The 15,510-nt window shown below is 36.9% G+C and overlaps 1 protein-coding gene and 1 long non-coding RNA gene across 4 annotated transcripts in view; one reads left to right on the plus strand and one right to left on the minus strand.

The window, feature by feature from the left end:
• Positions 1-8,554, minus strand: part of LOC141545542 (uncharacterized) — a 42,154-nt gene extending 33,600 nt beyond the window's left edge. Inside the window, exons 1-2 of the long non-coding RNA XR_012483062.1 lie at positions 8,182-8,554; positions 7,789-7,897 (exon numbers count right to left, since the gene is read on the minus strand). This is a non-coding gene — a long non-coding RNA (uncharacterized LOC141545542). The remainder of the gene's footprint in view (positions 1-7,788; positions 7,898-8,181) is intronic.
• PALLD (palladin, cytoskeletal associated protein) overlaps positions 1-15,510 on the plus strand; it is a 463,990-nt gene that overhangs the window by 264,353 nt on the left and 184,127 nt on the right. The window lies entirely within an intron of this gene.

The raw sequence follows: 15,510 nt of genomic DNA on the forward strand, positions 1-15,510 counted from the left end.
TCCCTCCAGGCTGCATATTGGCCCAGAAAAATCATCAATTCACATTTTTTATGTTGCATTGTATTTTTATTTAATGTTTAAACATTTCCTAATTACATTTTAATCTAGCTCGGGCCATACCGGAGGAGTTTTTTTGTTGCTTGTAGTTAGCAGGTTATCCTTTTGGTACTTCTCTGTAAAGTTTGTGAATTCTACCTGTGAAAGATAGGAAAGTGCAGTAACCTTGAAAAGATTGATTTGGGCCAGATCCTGAAAGATTGTAAATGCCAAACTGAGAAATTTGTAACCCACTGAGTTCAATTATAGGAACCTACTGAAGTTTCTTGAACTGGAGAGTGCCTATAGAGATGTTAAATGAGAGATAATAAGCAATATCAAGAAACTATTACATCATCAATTCTTAACTTTGCCTATGAGAACTTTGAACGTTTACATGAGTTCCTCTATAGAAATGAGAAGACCGTAGAAAATAATTTTTCCTGGCTGTTTTTTCCTGCTTCCACCAATATCTAAAATGAAACTTCTCAGTATTAAAGGTTTGTTCATCAGGTGGATTGAACATTGGGGAAGATTCAGAAAGTAAATAAAAGAACATAGAGAACCTTAAAGATGTTCATGAATTCTTTTCTAATCTCTTCTTCCTTTTCTATATTTTCTATACAGTCACTATAAAACAATCCTACTTTTACTTAAGCTAAATGATTATAGTGATAATCAGGGATTAAATAAGTAATGAGAAAAAAAGGATATAAGTTTTCAATTCAGATGTCTCATTCAAAATGAGATTTAATTGTGGTCAGAAGACAAAGCCAATAACAAAATAGTTTTCACAGCCAATAACAAAATAGTCTGATTTCTCTGAGTTAGAGATGTTGTATTAGGTTTCTCTGTCAGCCTAACAGGTGCTTTCAAGACTATTAAGTGTAAAACTACCAAGGCAGGGCGATTTAAAATGCTTAGAGAGCCCAGATCAATGGGGTGGAAAGATAGAAGGAAAAGTTCATTCAAAAGAGTTCAAAAGTTTAGTGTGTTTTTTTTAAGCTGGTCTGGTTGCTATAATATTCAAATGTACAAGGAACCTTCAACTGTATATCACCATAAGCTATTCTCCTGTTGCCTCTTTTGTGCTGATGACATAAATAATCTCTTTCCAACAACTCACAAACAGAGTATGATAGCAACTGAAAATATGTTCAAAAAACCAGGCTGAATACCATTAAAATCTGTTTAAAATTTCTGTGACATCTGTTTTCAATTTTGTCAATCTGTTTAATTAGCATCAATCTTGCAGAACTATACAAATCAATTCACCCAAAATAGCATCTCCAAGGAAGTGACCTCTATCTAATATAGAAGAATGGTAAGTATAACTTGGACTTGATGAACTTCATCCCACATTTAAAAATTTTTCCCAGTGGTTTGAAGATCTATTCCAATGGACAGCTCATTTCCACAAAACCAGATCATACTTTGGGTGGTAAGTAACTCTGATCCAATTGTAGCTGCTGACATTTCTTGGAGACCAAAAATGGAAGAAATCCCAAGTAGGATAATCTAGAAAACTATTTTTATTTGTCTTCATTTTTGCAATGCAGGACCTGGCTGTTGAGCTAGTAAGGAAGTCCAAGTCCTGGAAAGGGTCTTTTCCATGTGTGTGTATGTGTGTGTTTCATTAAAAAAAAAAATTATTATCTTCTGCCTTAAGAAAAAAAAAAAGGCAGAAATACTTAACATAACTGGAAGGTGAGGTAATTTGTCTATTTGTTTTTGTCTGCTATGTGGTACTGGAAAGCTCACATTAGACCATAAATGTTTTAAGTCAAATGGAACCAACTTAGAGTACAATCTATGTCTCTGACAACATATTTTATTTTAACAGTTTCTGAAGCACAAATGTTGAATGCCCAGAGATCTGTTAGGCAAAGGGAACTAACCATGTTTCAGCCTGTCCTGACCTCATTCAGGAAATTCAATAATTCATTCAACATTTATTAAGCTCTCACGTATCAGGCATAGTATGAAGTGCTTGGAATACAATTATAAGCAAAAAGAAAGATAGTTTCTGCTCTCAAGGAGCTTACCTTCTAATAAGGGGAAAAACAACATATAAAAGGAAGCTAAGTGTGGTGTGGGAGAGGAAATTGCTAGAGTGGGCATAATGAAGAAGTACAGATCTTTATCCTCCTGAAATAGAGTTCTAAGAGGAGCCATCTAATCTGAATTAAGTCTAAATAATCAACAAAACAATAAAGCAAGCCCTAATTTGCAGTATTCGCTCTCATTGGAAATTTAACAGTAAACTCCAGGATCAGTAGGACTTTGACTCTAGCAAAGGCTTCCTTTTCACATGATCACTTCTCAAGAAGGGTAGGAAGCTCTTGTACAGAAGCCTGGTGGCTTCTCAGGTCCCTTAGGACTCAGATTCTGTCATTCAGTGATCCAGGAATTTCTCTAAAATTATAAATTGAAGAGAAAAGTGCTCAATGATGTAGGAAGTTCCTCACCAGGAGCTCCTCATATCAGGGAAATAACAAAACAAAAACAAGATTTAGATTATGGAAAGAAAAGTTGAGAAACTATCTGACTGCTACCATGTTTTAATTTTCTTTGGTGGCTGTAATCTCAGGAGAATCTAAAACATACTCAGACCATTTTTCTCTAGCACAACAAAACCCATTTTATTGTGAGCAAAGGTGGACAGATAGATGGTCAGTTACATGTGTATGGATAATGCTTGTAATACTTTTTTCATAATAAGGACAGAAGTAAAAATATTGTTATACTAATTTTGTAAGTGAGGAAATAGAAGTTCCGAAAAGTTCATCAATAGTTCTATCTTGCCTGCAGCTAAGAAATAAAATACAAATTTCTTAGTTTTGTTTTTAAAGCCCTCAAAATTCTGGCTCCTACTTGCCTTTCCACTCTTCTTTTAACTCATCCTCATTTGCTTATAAGTTCTTCCTGCTGTGCAACTCTGTCTCATCCTAGGACAGAGGTTAGCTTAAATGTCTTGCTGAGTTCCTGTGGTTCTAGGTAGCTCCATCTAGTCATCTTAGTCAAGCCTATTCCCAGTCTCATCCTATCTTCTCTGGCTCTTCAAAAAGTCACTATTCTCTCTGTAGTTTAAAGATATTTCTCTTCTGGATCTAAGTCATGGTTCTCTCTTCTTGCCTCCAGAGAAACAGTATCTTTCCTATGAAATCCCTTCCATCCCTGTTCTGTATTTTCTATTCCTGCTTCATGTTTTAGCATTCCTGACCAACAGAGCAGCAGATCCCTTTTGGTGGCTACCCCTAAAGGCCAGTCCCAACTAAAATCCCCCTGGCTGCCTAAGAAATTTGATTACTCAAAAGCATGCCAGGTGCCTGGTATATAGGAAGTACTTAATAAATGCTTATTGATTGATTCGTCCCTATGCTTTCTTTGTCTTCCATCTCCTTGGAACTCTTTAATTTATTGTTCTGTAAAAGCCAAGTGATATACTCTACCATGGTCTCTTGCCCTGCTCCTTAATGAGATAATCAATTAACAAACATTTATTAAGCACTTGCTTGATTTCAGCCACTCTGCTGATGATACAAAAACAAAAACAAGAGAACTCCTGCTCTTGAGGATCTTACATTCTATTAGGATATTTCCAGATAAGCAATTTTGAAGTATATAAACTACCTTCTGACAGAGAGATAATAGCCTAGACTCAAGATCCACAATAAGATATATATATATATATAGATATATATATAGATATATATATCTATATATATATATAATTTGCATATGTGCAATGTGGAGATTTGTTTTGCTTCACAATGCATTTTTGTTACAAAAATATTCTTTTTCTTTTTTTCCCCAATGGAGAATGAGGTGGGAGGAAAGAAAACTATTGCAATGTTAAATGAAAAAAAAAAAAAAAAAACCCTCAATATTTTTTAGGACATCACACATACACAGAGTCATTTCAGGAGTAAAGGGGTAAGAATTGTACCAACTAGCTAGATCAGAAAATCCCTTATGTAAAAGCTTAGTCTTAAAAGGAAGAAGAGGTAGAAATGAGGATGAAACGCATTCCAGGTATGAGAGACAAAGGAAATGGAGTACCATTTAAGAGTGTTTGCAGAATGAGCTAGAGAAGATACTCCAGTATCTCTGCTAGTAAAACCCCAAAAGAGGTCACAAAGAGATTGTAAAACAGTTCAAAAACAACATCAGTTTGTCTAGACAACAAAATGCATGGATGGAAGTGATGGGTTATGAGTTTAGAAAGCTAAGTAAGGGCCAGATTGTGAAGGATTCTAAATGCCAAAAAGAGGAGTTTCTGTTGGATCCAAGAAGCAATAAGAAGACATTGGAGTTTGGAAGGCAGATAGTAGTTTTTGTTGATAGTTCCATACTTGAATAATTCAAAAAGCTATGACTTCATCAGGGTGGGTTCCTCTCTCCTTCCCTCTCTCTCTCCCTCCTTTCTCTCTCTCTCTCTCTCTCTCTCTCTCTCTCTCTCTCTCTCTCTCTCTCTCTCTCTCTCTCTCTCTCTTTCTCTCTCCCTCTTTCTTTCTCTCCCCCCCCATCCCAGTACAAGTCTTAACTTCTCCAGAACAGGCCAGCTTTATGAGTTACTGTGGCCAAAGACATTCATCCTTTGGTATCCAGCTTGTGGATGCTGATCTTCTCCAAACTTAGTTAGGCAGTTCCTCAGATGACAGATATATAACCTGTCATTGATGGTTCCTCATTAGAGGCTTTTGCAGAATTGTCAGACCTGCCAGAGCCTGTGCTCTGCTGGCACGCTCTTTAAGGGTCACCTCTACCCTCAAGTGAGGCAGCAGCACAGAACGCCCATGAAGATTACCCAATTCACTTGTAACAATCAACTATTGTTTAGAACAAGTACAGCAGATAGCATCAGGAGACACTGCAGACCCTGCATGTTCATCCACCCACAAAGGTGGGCATTTCCCGCTGAATGGACCATCACCAGGCTCAGAAAGGCTATGAGCCAGCTTTCCTTTGAGCTCATTCAGGAATGATTAGTTGACTTTTTATGTCTATGTCTGCTATCTTTAACTACATCATAAGTTTCTCCAGGGAAGGGATATTATCTGATCCCTTTTTTGTTATTTCAGTGTTGTGTTAAGTTTTGTGCTATATTAAAGATTTTGGTGTAAAATATAGGAGAGTAGGATTTCAGAGACAAAAGGAAGTTTAGAAATTTTCTGGATCAGAAGTGTCAGACAGACAGCCAATGGGTTCCATGCAATCCATATCACTCTTGAGGATGGCCTACCCGATTCAAATGGATTGAGTAAATATTATTTTTTTAAATGCTACCTAACACAGGTAATGTTAATATATGGTTTTCTAAGTCAATATGACTCTGCAGGGATCCTCAGGCAAGGGTCCCTGTTTTGATACCACCTGTGTAGTCCAACCTTTTCATTTTGCAGAATGGCAAACAGAGAGGTTGTGTCTGTCCAAAGACAGAGAATTAAGGCTAAAGAAGAAGGCTTCCTGTTCAGCAATCATCAGCTATATGATAGCAATTGTCATAAGAATATGATATATGTGGGCAACTTGACAGGAGCAGAAAGCTCCTGTAGGCAAGATAATGGAGAAATATAATTTCATTTATCTTTATGACAATCCTGGGAGGTAGATGCCAGGCATATACCCCATTTTATAGAAGGGGAAACCAAGGCAGATCAAAGTTAAGTGACTTGCCTAGGGAAATAAAGTTGGTATGTGGGATCATATTTGATCTCTGGTCTTTTTGATTCCAAGTCTAGCATTCAATCCACTATGTACCATAGCTGGATTTGGAGTCAGTCAATAAATATTAAGCACCTCCTTTGTGCTAGGTGCTTTCTACCTACTAGGAACACAGAAAAAGGCAAAAGACAGTCTAATAATGAAGAACAGATAAAAATAATTATGTACAGGTAAATTGGAAGTGATCAGCAGAGGTACTAGGAAGGTGTTAGAATTAAGAGGGATCAGGAGAAGCTTCTGATTAGAGGTAAGAGTTTAGCTTGGATTTAAAGTAATCTAAGAGATAGAGATGAGGATATGAGAGAGCATTCTAGATATGGGGATTGTTGTGATTGTTGAGTTATTTTCAGTTGTGCCCTATTCTTCATGTCCCTGTTTGGAATTTTCTTGGCAGAGATATTGGAGTGGATTGCCGTTTCCTTCTTTAGCTCATTTTATAAATGAGGACACCAAAGTAAACAGGGTTAAGTGACTTTTCCAGGGTCACACAACTAGGAGGCATCTGAGATTGAGTTTGAACTCAGGAAGAGAAGTCTCCCTGACTCTAGGTCTGGTGCTCTCTCTACTGCACCAGCCAATTGTCAGATGTGGTTAGACAGAAAAAAATGCCCAGTCAGAAGATGGAATATCTTGTTCAAGATTATCTGTAAAAAATGAAGTACAGAAAGAAATGGCAAGCCACTCTAGAATGTATGCCAGGAAAACCCCAAACGGGGTCACAAAGAGTCAAGCATGACTAAAAAATTACCAAAACAACAAAATAAATGGTCATACAAAGACAAAAATGAAACATTCTCCTCCTTCATATCCTATTGTGGAGATCCTTTCTAGATCCAAGTATTCTGTAAGCTAATTTGAGGAGGGGATATCTGAGGTGATTACAAAAGGTGGTATCTGGACTGAGTGAGCCTTGGGGGAAGATAAAGATCCCAAAAGGCAAAGGCAAAAACAGATTGCATTGCAGCCCACAGGAGGGCTTGTGCAAATATACAATTAAGCCGATCGAGATGGGAACAGGGAATGGAATGTTGAGTTCAGAACACAAGACACATACCATCATTCAGTCAAATACACTTCATCCCTTCATCCTCATACCTGTTTACTTTTTTTATTTGGTCTGACCTGTGACTTCACTGATGTTGGGAACTCCCTGTGTGTCTGCTCTCTATCTAATAATGTCTTTGTGTGTAGGCTGTTATGTTTCTGTTATTTTTGCATATGGTCACAATTTATTTTTTAAATTTTCTCTATTTGTTTTAATATGAATATATTTCAAGGATATAAGGATTTTTAGGGCAGGAATTATAGGACCAAAAATCTAGAGCTGAAAGGAAATGTGCCCAATTCTTCAGTATCCAAATGAGAAAACTGCCACAGAGTAAAAGAAATATGTCAAAAACCAAACAGCAACTAACACTGGGTTTGATTTTATTTTAGATTGGTTCTCCTTACACTAGCTCCAATCCTCTATCTACTACACAGTGTTGTTTTTTGTTTTCTATCTGTCCTCAAAATACCTATTAAAATTTGGAAGGAGGAATAACTTTAATTAAACATAAAAAATTAACTAAGCCTAGTGATTATGAGAACTTTGTGAACAAGTATTATGAATGGGCCCATCTGATGTTTTTCTGGTTTCAAACTTCTGGTTTGTAGCCTAATCACATCCTAAATTTCTTTTAAGTTTTTATGGCATTTGGGTAGTGCCAAAGGTGGAAATTGCAGTTGTAGCAAACCTATTTTAGGAGTGACTTTGAAAGCAAAATGTAGGCTTTTGATGAGGAAATAGAATATCAAATTATAGTATGTGGTCATTTGTTAATATAGGTTTGGAGGGAGAGAGGACTTTCAAAAAATGAATATTTTCTTCTACTGAGAATGATGAGAGGACAAAATTTATAAAGAGGAATAATAGGAAAAGGAGAATTCTAAACATGCTTAAATTTTTAAAAACTAATTCAATGTAATTCTCATGCATAGTCTTCAGTTTCAAATATGGGGCTCAGAACATTTTGTGATAGTTACCTTGAGGATTTTAATTTGGGAATTTCCATCCAATAAGCATTTTAAAGATCACAGAATTTGATCCAAAAAAAATGTATTCCATATAGCCAGTGTCTTTTCTCAGGATTTTCTGTAGATATTGAAAAGAAATATTAGTGGGAGGGAAATTAGTTCTTGTCAGAATAGTTGGATATTCTATTTTTTTTCTAAGTTTTACACTCCCAAAGTTAATCCATGTTTTGGCCCATCACTACAAAACAATACATGATATTTTACAACATTTAATTTTCACAAAGCATTTCTACATAGGAAAAAATTTACACTGGCTTATTGATTGTTGGGCAACAACCAATCCAATTCAGGATATCTTCTTATACTGCTTACCTTTTGGTCAGTCATTACCATTAAGCTTACCTTTTCCAGCCTTTGCCTCTCAATGGAATTATGATTATGGACAGAACAGTGCTGTGGCTGTCCTTTCTGTCTCCTGTGAATGGACAGAACAGTGCTGTGGCTGTCCTTTCTGTCCCCTGTGATCATCTGATCACCATTATCATCCAACCTACCATTCCAATCTCCAATCTACAGGCATTTCCTCTAACTACTTGGTTAACAAACCTTAATCCCTGTGATTCAGAGTTGTAATCTGCCAGAGCGAATCACCTTTTCCCCTTCTACTTCTCTCCAAACTTCTGTTCTTATCTAGCTCACCTTTATTCTCCATTCTTGTTTTTCTCCATTGCCCTCATCTACCATTGTACTGCTGGAATAGTCACTCTAACACTAGCAAACTTCCCTTTGTTTTTGATCTCTTCCTTTATCTCTCTCTCAACCTCCTAAAACTATACTCTTTAACTTTATCTACATTTATTGTCAGATAAAAGACATCACTGGACTATCATTCAAAGCATTCCAAACTTAGTAGGACCTACCAAAGAACTTCCTTCCTTCAAAAATTCAGGACTTCAAGGAGATATTATATTAGAGAATTGGAGGTGATGGAGAGATAAAGAGGCTAAGTACATTGCATAGATGTGATTTAAGAGCAAATGAAATAAGTATAAGGAAATATACAAAGTATGCTTTTACCTGGACCCTGGGGAAAAATTCAGATTTAGAGCAGAGGTGGCAAGGAAGACTTTCATCAAAAATGGGGAGGAGAGAAGAAGCAATTCTAGGCATGAAGATACAGCAGAAAATGCGAGTATTTGTTATAGTCCAGGGGGACAACTCCCAACTCTGCTTTTAAAGGAAAGGGGTGGTTGGTATGAAATGCCGGGGCATGATCAGAAAGAAAGCTCTTCTTTGATTCTAACCCTGTCTACTGTCACAATGCAAATGTTGAGCTTTTGATCTTAGAACCCCTTCCTCTTATTCCACACTCTTCCCCTCCCTCTACATAACTTCCTTATGCTATATTTGTGCAGTTATAATGAGCACTCTAGAATCCAATTACTTTGCTGTAGTATGAGGAATAACACATTGCCTAACAAATCCTCTAGTAACAATGCCTCTTTGAGCAAAGTTGGTCTGGTCACAGAGCAGTCTGGGGAAAACTGCTTCGGACCTCTGGAGACCTAATGCTCTTCATCGTCTCAGACGCAGCCCAAAGTCTGGGACTGCCCAAAAAGAAGGCCCTAATGCTGGGCTCCCACTCACCTAGGCACCTGAGCTGAGACCAGAAATCATCCCCTGAATGTGACAAGTTGTGTGGGCTGAGGAGGCCAAGGAGCCACAGTCTACCTTCCCTGGAAGGAAGGGCAGGGAGTGACCCAGGAAGATGTGACAGCCACATCACAGAACAAATCCTCCATTATTCTTATCTCTACTGAAGAGCTTTCTGACAATGATGTGTGTCATTGGATTGCATAAAGTCCCCTAATAAAGGTCTTACAATATCAGAAGATTCTTCTCTAAGCAAGTTATAGGTAAGAAGTATGATGACAGAGTTCAGCTTAGCAAAAATAAATTGGCTCTTCTTATTGCCAGATTTGTCTCATCAAGAGGCCAGCTGATTGCTGTAGCCTCTGGATTATACAGAGCTGAAAGAGCTCTCCCATATAAAGCAGACGTGCTCAGCAACCACCCCAAATTCTATCCTCAGAACCTCTTTATTTTAAATGTCTTTCCTAGGTCATCTTCTACCATCTTCTCTACCAGATTCTGCTCTGAATTAGCCTCAGGATAAAGTGATTTTGGCTGACTAAAGTACAGCCACAGCCATATCATATCACTACTCAAACTCAGAGAAAAAATTAGAAGATAAGATGGCCTTTTACTAGAAGAGAGCCTACGGTTGAGCTCAAGTTCTTGCAAATAAAATCAGATCAGATCTTTTTTTCTTTCTCCTTTCCTTCTTTCCTTCCTTTCTTCCTTTTTCATTCTTTCAAAATTCAAGCTGGTTTAACATACTATGGTAATAATAACTAATAATATAACATAAGGGTGAATCAGGGAGTGATTTGAGTAAATCATTCAAATCAGCCCATCAAATTGAGTGTCAATTTGCTAAGCCCTATATATAGGGCTTAGTATCTTGACACTCAATTTGGTGAGAACTGACTTAGCTTTGATATTGTGAGGACACATTATGATTGTTACCTAGGTAAGAACACAGGATTGTTGTTTGCTAGATGTGAACAATGTCATCATACTTTTTTGAATCAAAGCTATTTCAATTAAATGTAACAGTAAATCTGTTCTAATTAAGTGAGGGACTTGATCACACACTAAGGAGCTTTATAAAAGGGAGAAATAGTTCAGAATTGAAGAGATATTTTGAAGGAATGGCAGCTGAGAGAAATGAGTGAGGGACATCAAGAGCTGACCCAGAAAAAATAGGCAACACAAGGGCATGCAGGTAGTTCCAAGATAACAGACCACTGGCAAAATATTAGAATTTTCCTACCTGGGGTCTCAGAGTAATTGTGATGCTATTCATAACTCTTCATTTAATATGAACTCCCTAAAACACTTTTCAAAGTGCTTTGCAAACCTTAAAGTTCCTTACAGCTGCTAGTTAATATTATTATTAGCATAGCTTTACCAGAGGGAATCATGTAGACCCAAGGGGATCATTATATTACCCCCTAAGCTTAAAATGAGATCATTATTACATAACTAAAATTTATATGTGGCATTAAGATTTTTTAAATGCTTTATTCACAACAAAAATGTTATCAATATATTACAGATAAGAAATTACCTATAATCACACAGTTATGAAATAAAAGAATCAAAAGTGAAAACCTGTTCTCCTAACTCTGACCCTCATCTTTTGATTCCAAGTCCAAAATGCTGTCCACTTAATCATCCTAACCTAGGTCACACAGTTCTCAAATATTTCTCTTTAGTTCTGGTGAATCACAGACTTTGGCTAGTACATTCAAATAAATTACTTTTAGAGATAATAGATGTGTTTCTAGCCTGGATACATAGCCCACCACCAAGAGCTCTCTACTGGGTTTCCAAAGCTCAGAAAACTTAAGTGGCTGATTTTGACTCTTGCCTCTTTTTATAACCCCAGTGTTTAAGCATAATGACTGATACATAGTAGACACTTAAAAAATGTTTATTGATTGATAGATTTTGCCTTTTTTGTATCCCCAGTGTTTAAGCATAGTGACTGATACATAATAGGCACTTAAAAAGTGCTTATTGATTGATTTTGCTTTGTTTGTATCCCCAGTGTTTAAGCATAGTGACTGATACATAATTTAAAAGGTTTGTTGAGTGATTTTGATTTTTTTGCATTAAAATTTCCTTTCTTATCCTCATCCTCAAATTAACATGTAGCAAAGAGCACATTAATGTAGATATAAAACTTGAAGGGATGTTAGTCACTGAGTCCAATCCCCTAATTTTATAAATGACAAGTGAAAGTTCAGAGAGGGAAAAGGCACTTGCCCTAAATCATAATAGGTACTAAAAGCAGAACCCGGATTCAAACCCAGACTCTGGCTCCAAATCAATTGCTCTTTGGGGCCAAAATGGGGCACATTACAAATCCCAGTAAAGGCCTCTACAGCTGGAAGCTGGAAGGGCATGCCTCTGTCAACACAACCAAGGCTGTAATGGAAGAAACTAGTGGGTGGCAGGGAGCCACTGGGCAATGAGTAGGGGCACCATATGCTGCTTTGGTCTGGAAATGGCTCTTTGTTTTCCAGCTCGTTAAACTTCTAACTTGAAGTAGAGACAAGCTCTCCAAACTCCAAAGCAAAGAAATAATTTCAGAGAGAGAGAGGTTGCTGACTGGGACCTTTCAGAGGCTGCTCTTATTGACTTTCTGTTCCTTTCATTTAATCAGCCCTGGCAAAAAACCTCATAAGGGAACTTTGCTTGCAGCCCAGTTTTCGATTTTTAGGTGTATGTTGGGCATTCATTTAAACCTGCTAGTCAAAAAAAACAGGCTTCATCATTGGGGACCTCCTAGAATTTCAAAAATAAGACCTGTTTTGAATAAGGGGAATTCAGGAATGAGAATTGGCTGTCTTCATGGGAAAGCACACTGTTCCTCTGAGAGAGGGAAAATCCACAAGAAAAATTCCAACTTCCAATGATCCTGTTATTTCTTTACCTTTGAGCTTCCTGCTAAGGCCAAGGGACAAAGCAATATTATTGAACATACCTCCCAGGATTGCTGTGAGAATCAAGTGAGATAATACATGTAAAGTGTTTAGCATAGTGCTTGGCATGGAATAGGGGTTTAATGCTTACTTTTTTTTTTCCATCCTTCTTTCCTTCCTTTCTATTAGGCAGTTCAGTTGCTTTACCAAATTCTAATTTGAGAGGGGAAAATTCTCAGTGAGATACAGTTGCTTCCAAACAGCCATTCAAGGCCTAGAAAATCTGCCCAAATAAAAGTGTTTCCCTCATCAGATAATGAAGTAAAGAAATCCATCTGGAGTGCATCTAATTAAGATGTTTTAGAAAGTTTCAAATACAGGAAAATAATGCTTTCCTGGATTCTTTTTTCCCTTTTGCTTCTGTTAAACTACAATTAGATCAACATGGTGCTGACAAAACCAAGGACTTCCTAAGGGTTCTGGTTCATTTTTCTTTCTTCTGCGCCATAGCTATAGACTATGCCTCTAATTCACCAATTTTTTTGGGAAGTAGGTGCTATAGGAAGCCAATGATTCTTAAATATAGAAAAAACCTGGTCAGGTCTATACCTTAGGAAGATTACTTTGGCAGCTATGTGGAAGATGGGCTACAAAAGTAAGAAAGAGAAGATTAGGAAACTCTAGCATCTTTGAAGTGGTGAGGGATTGAAGTAGGGTCATGTGAGTCTAGAGAAGGGCAGATGCAGTAAATACAATGGAAACTTGGAAACTGGTTAAATAGGATGAGGGATGGTAAGGGGGAAGGTAGAATGGAGAATCAAGGATTGTTCATTTATAACTTAGAAGTCTAGTACAACTTCATTATTTCATAAATAAGGAAAGCAAGTGACTTGCCCAATATCATTCAGATGTGACAGAGCTAAGATGTGGACTCCATTCTGCTGGCTCCAAATGCAAAGCTGACTAAACTATACTCTTTTTCAGTGAATGATAAAAACCATTCCACACATGTACCTTAATGAGAGTGATTTGGTATCATACCAAATTGGTGGTCATAGCAAATTGTAAAGGAGAGGAAATTCAGAGATCATCTAGGCTGACCAACTTATTTTACAGATGAGAAAACAAAGTGTATTAAAAGATTCCCAAGACTTTCTTGAGATCCTACATAGAAGCAGAACTAGAACTAGAGCCCAGCCTCTAGTCAATCACTAAGCATTTATTAAGACTCTGTGTGTGTCAAGCACTGTGCTAGGCTTAGAGAATAGAGATATAGAAGTGAGATTGTCCTTGCTGTCAAGAAGCTTACATTCTCCTGGGAGGATACAATTTGAACATTGATAGGCAAACGTAATATATATACACAAAATATAATCCCAGTGCTGGAAAGAAGAAACACAACAAGAGGGAGATTCAGGAAAAATCTTTTGAAAGAGATGGCAATTAAATTGAACCTAGGAGGGAACCCAGGTTTCCAAGACATGAGGAATAGGTGGAAAGTAGTTTAGGCTCAGGGATCAGCTGCATAGTTACTGCCTCTGATACTTCCTCATATCCTTTTTGTGACCTATAAAAATGCTTTGTAAAATCACATCTTTTAATCCATCCATCTATCCATCCACCAACTATCTACCCATCCATTCATTCATCCATCTTTCTGTCTATCTACCTATCTGCCTATCTCTATAGGCAACTAGATGATTTAATAGATGTCAGTCCTGGAATCAGGGAGAACTGAATTCGAATCCACTTCAAACACTTTCTAGCTATTACCCAGGCAAATCAACCTCAGTTTGCTCAACAATAAAGTGGGAAATAGCATTTCCCTGACGAGGTTATTATGACAATCAAATAAGATAATATTTGTAAACCATGTAACACAGTGCTTTGCACATATTGGGTCTATAAAAATGCCTAATCCTTTTCCCTGATAATAGATTATGCTATCTATTACCACTATTATGATTGGTTTGGAGTGGTCTCATAACTTCATTACTGAAAGTAACAGACTAGGAAAATATCATACAATTTTATAGATTTTATATAGATTTTTATAAGTTGTTCTTTTTTAAGTAGACATGGAAGGGGGAAGGGGAGGGTAGTAGTATTTTGTATTTTAGATACTTTCAAGTAAAATATGCAAAATAAATGAGGCCATAAGTATATTATCTCTATCATTTAATAGCCTGGTTGCTTCACTTCTTTGGGCAATTAGTCAATAAACATTTATTAAATGCTTACCAGGTACCAGATACTGTTCTAAGTGTTGAGGGGACACAAAAACACTCAAAAGACAGTCCTTAAAGAGCTCACAAGGTAATGGGAGAGACAATATCCAAACAAATATATCCAAAACAAGCTATATACAGGAAAATAGGAAAATTAATAGCAGGAAGGCATTAGAATTAAAAGAGACTAGAGAAGACTTCCAGTTAAAACAGAGCTTCAGTCTCCTTAGTGTCAAATGAAGAGTTGAATTATCTCTTTCCCAAGTTCCCTTTCAAACTAACATTTTAATACTCAGTTTTGTTTCTATTTTATTATTTGTAATGTTTTTATCATTAGTATACTACTTATATATTTTATTATTATTTTATTATTTGTTACTCTATAATATTTAATATCTTAATTCACTGATATTTTAATTTTTTCACTGTAAATTAAGTAAACAACTTCCCTATCTCACTCCTTTCTTCTCCCCGTGTGATCTCACTGAACTTCCCAAATTACCCTCCTTCCCCTTAAAAAAAAAAATTCCAAGTTATTTCTTAGTAGTAAAATTTCAGATGCCTGTCCAAAGGTCATTAGTTACTAACATCAAGAACTCTTGCTGTTATTTCCTATTTCATATGTCTGTGCACTGGTGGTCTCAACCATCCACAACTAGATATTCAAAATAAGGTATGTTTTAGAAAAAAAGTTGAAGTCTTTGAGAAGATCTGAACTGAATGCAAACTTTGTGACCAGGAATGCTGTATCTGATCCAACAGATCTGTTCATTAGGTCAGGCCTTATCACAACTGGGCCACGGCCAGGAAATCATGTGTCCAGGGTAAAATCAGATGTGAGCCCCACCTCACTCCCAGAATGACTTTTCCCTCTTCCTAGACTTCTATTCTTTTTCACTGGCTTGGGTCAACATCCTTTTGCCCAAAGAGAGCTGGTTTTTCTTTTTTCC

The sequence above is a fragment of the Sminthopsis crassicaudata genome, chromosome 6, assembly GCF_048593235.1.
Source record: "Sminthopsis crassicaudata isolate SCR6 chromosome 6, ASM4859323v1, whole genome shotgun sequence".
NCBI lineage: Eukaryota > Metazoa > Chordata > Mammalia > Dasyuromorphia > Dasyuridae > Sminthopsis > Sminthopsis crassicaudata.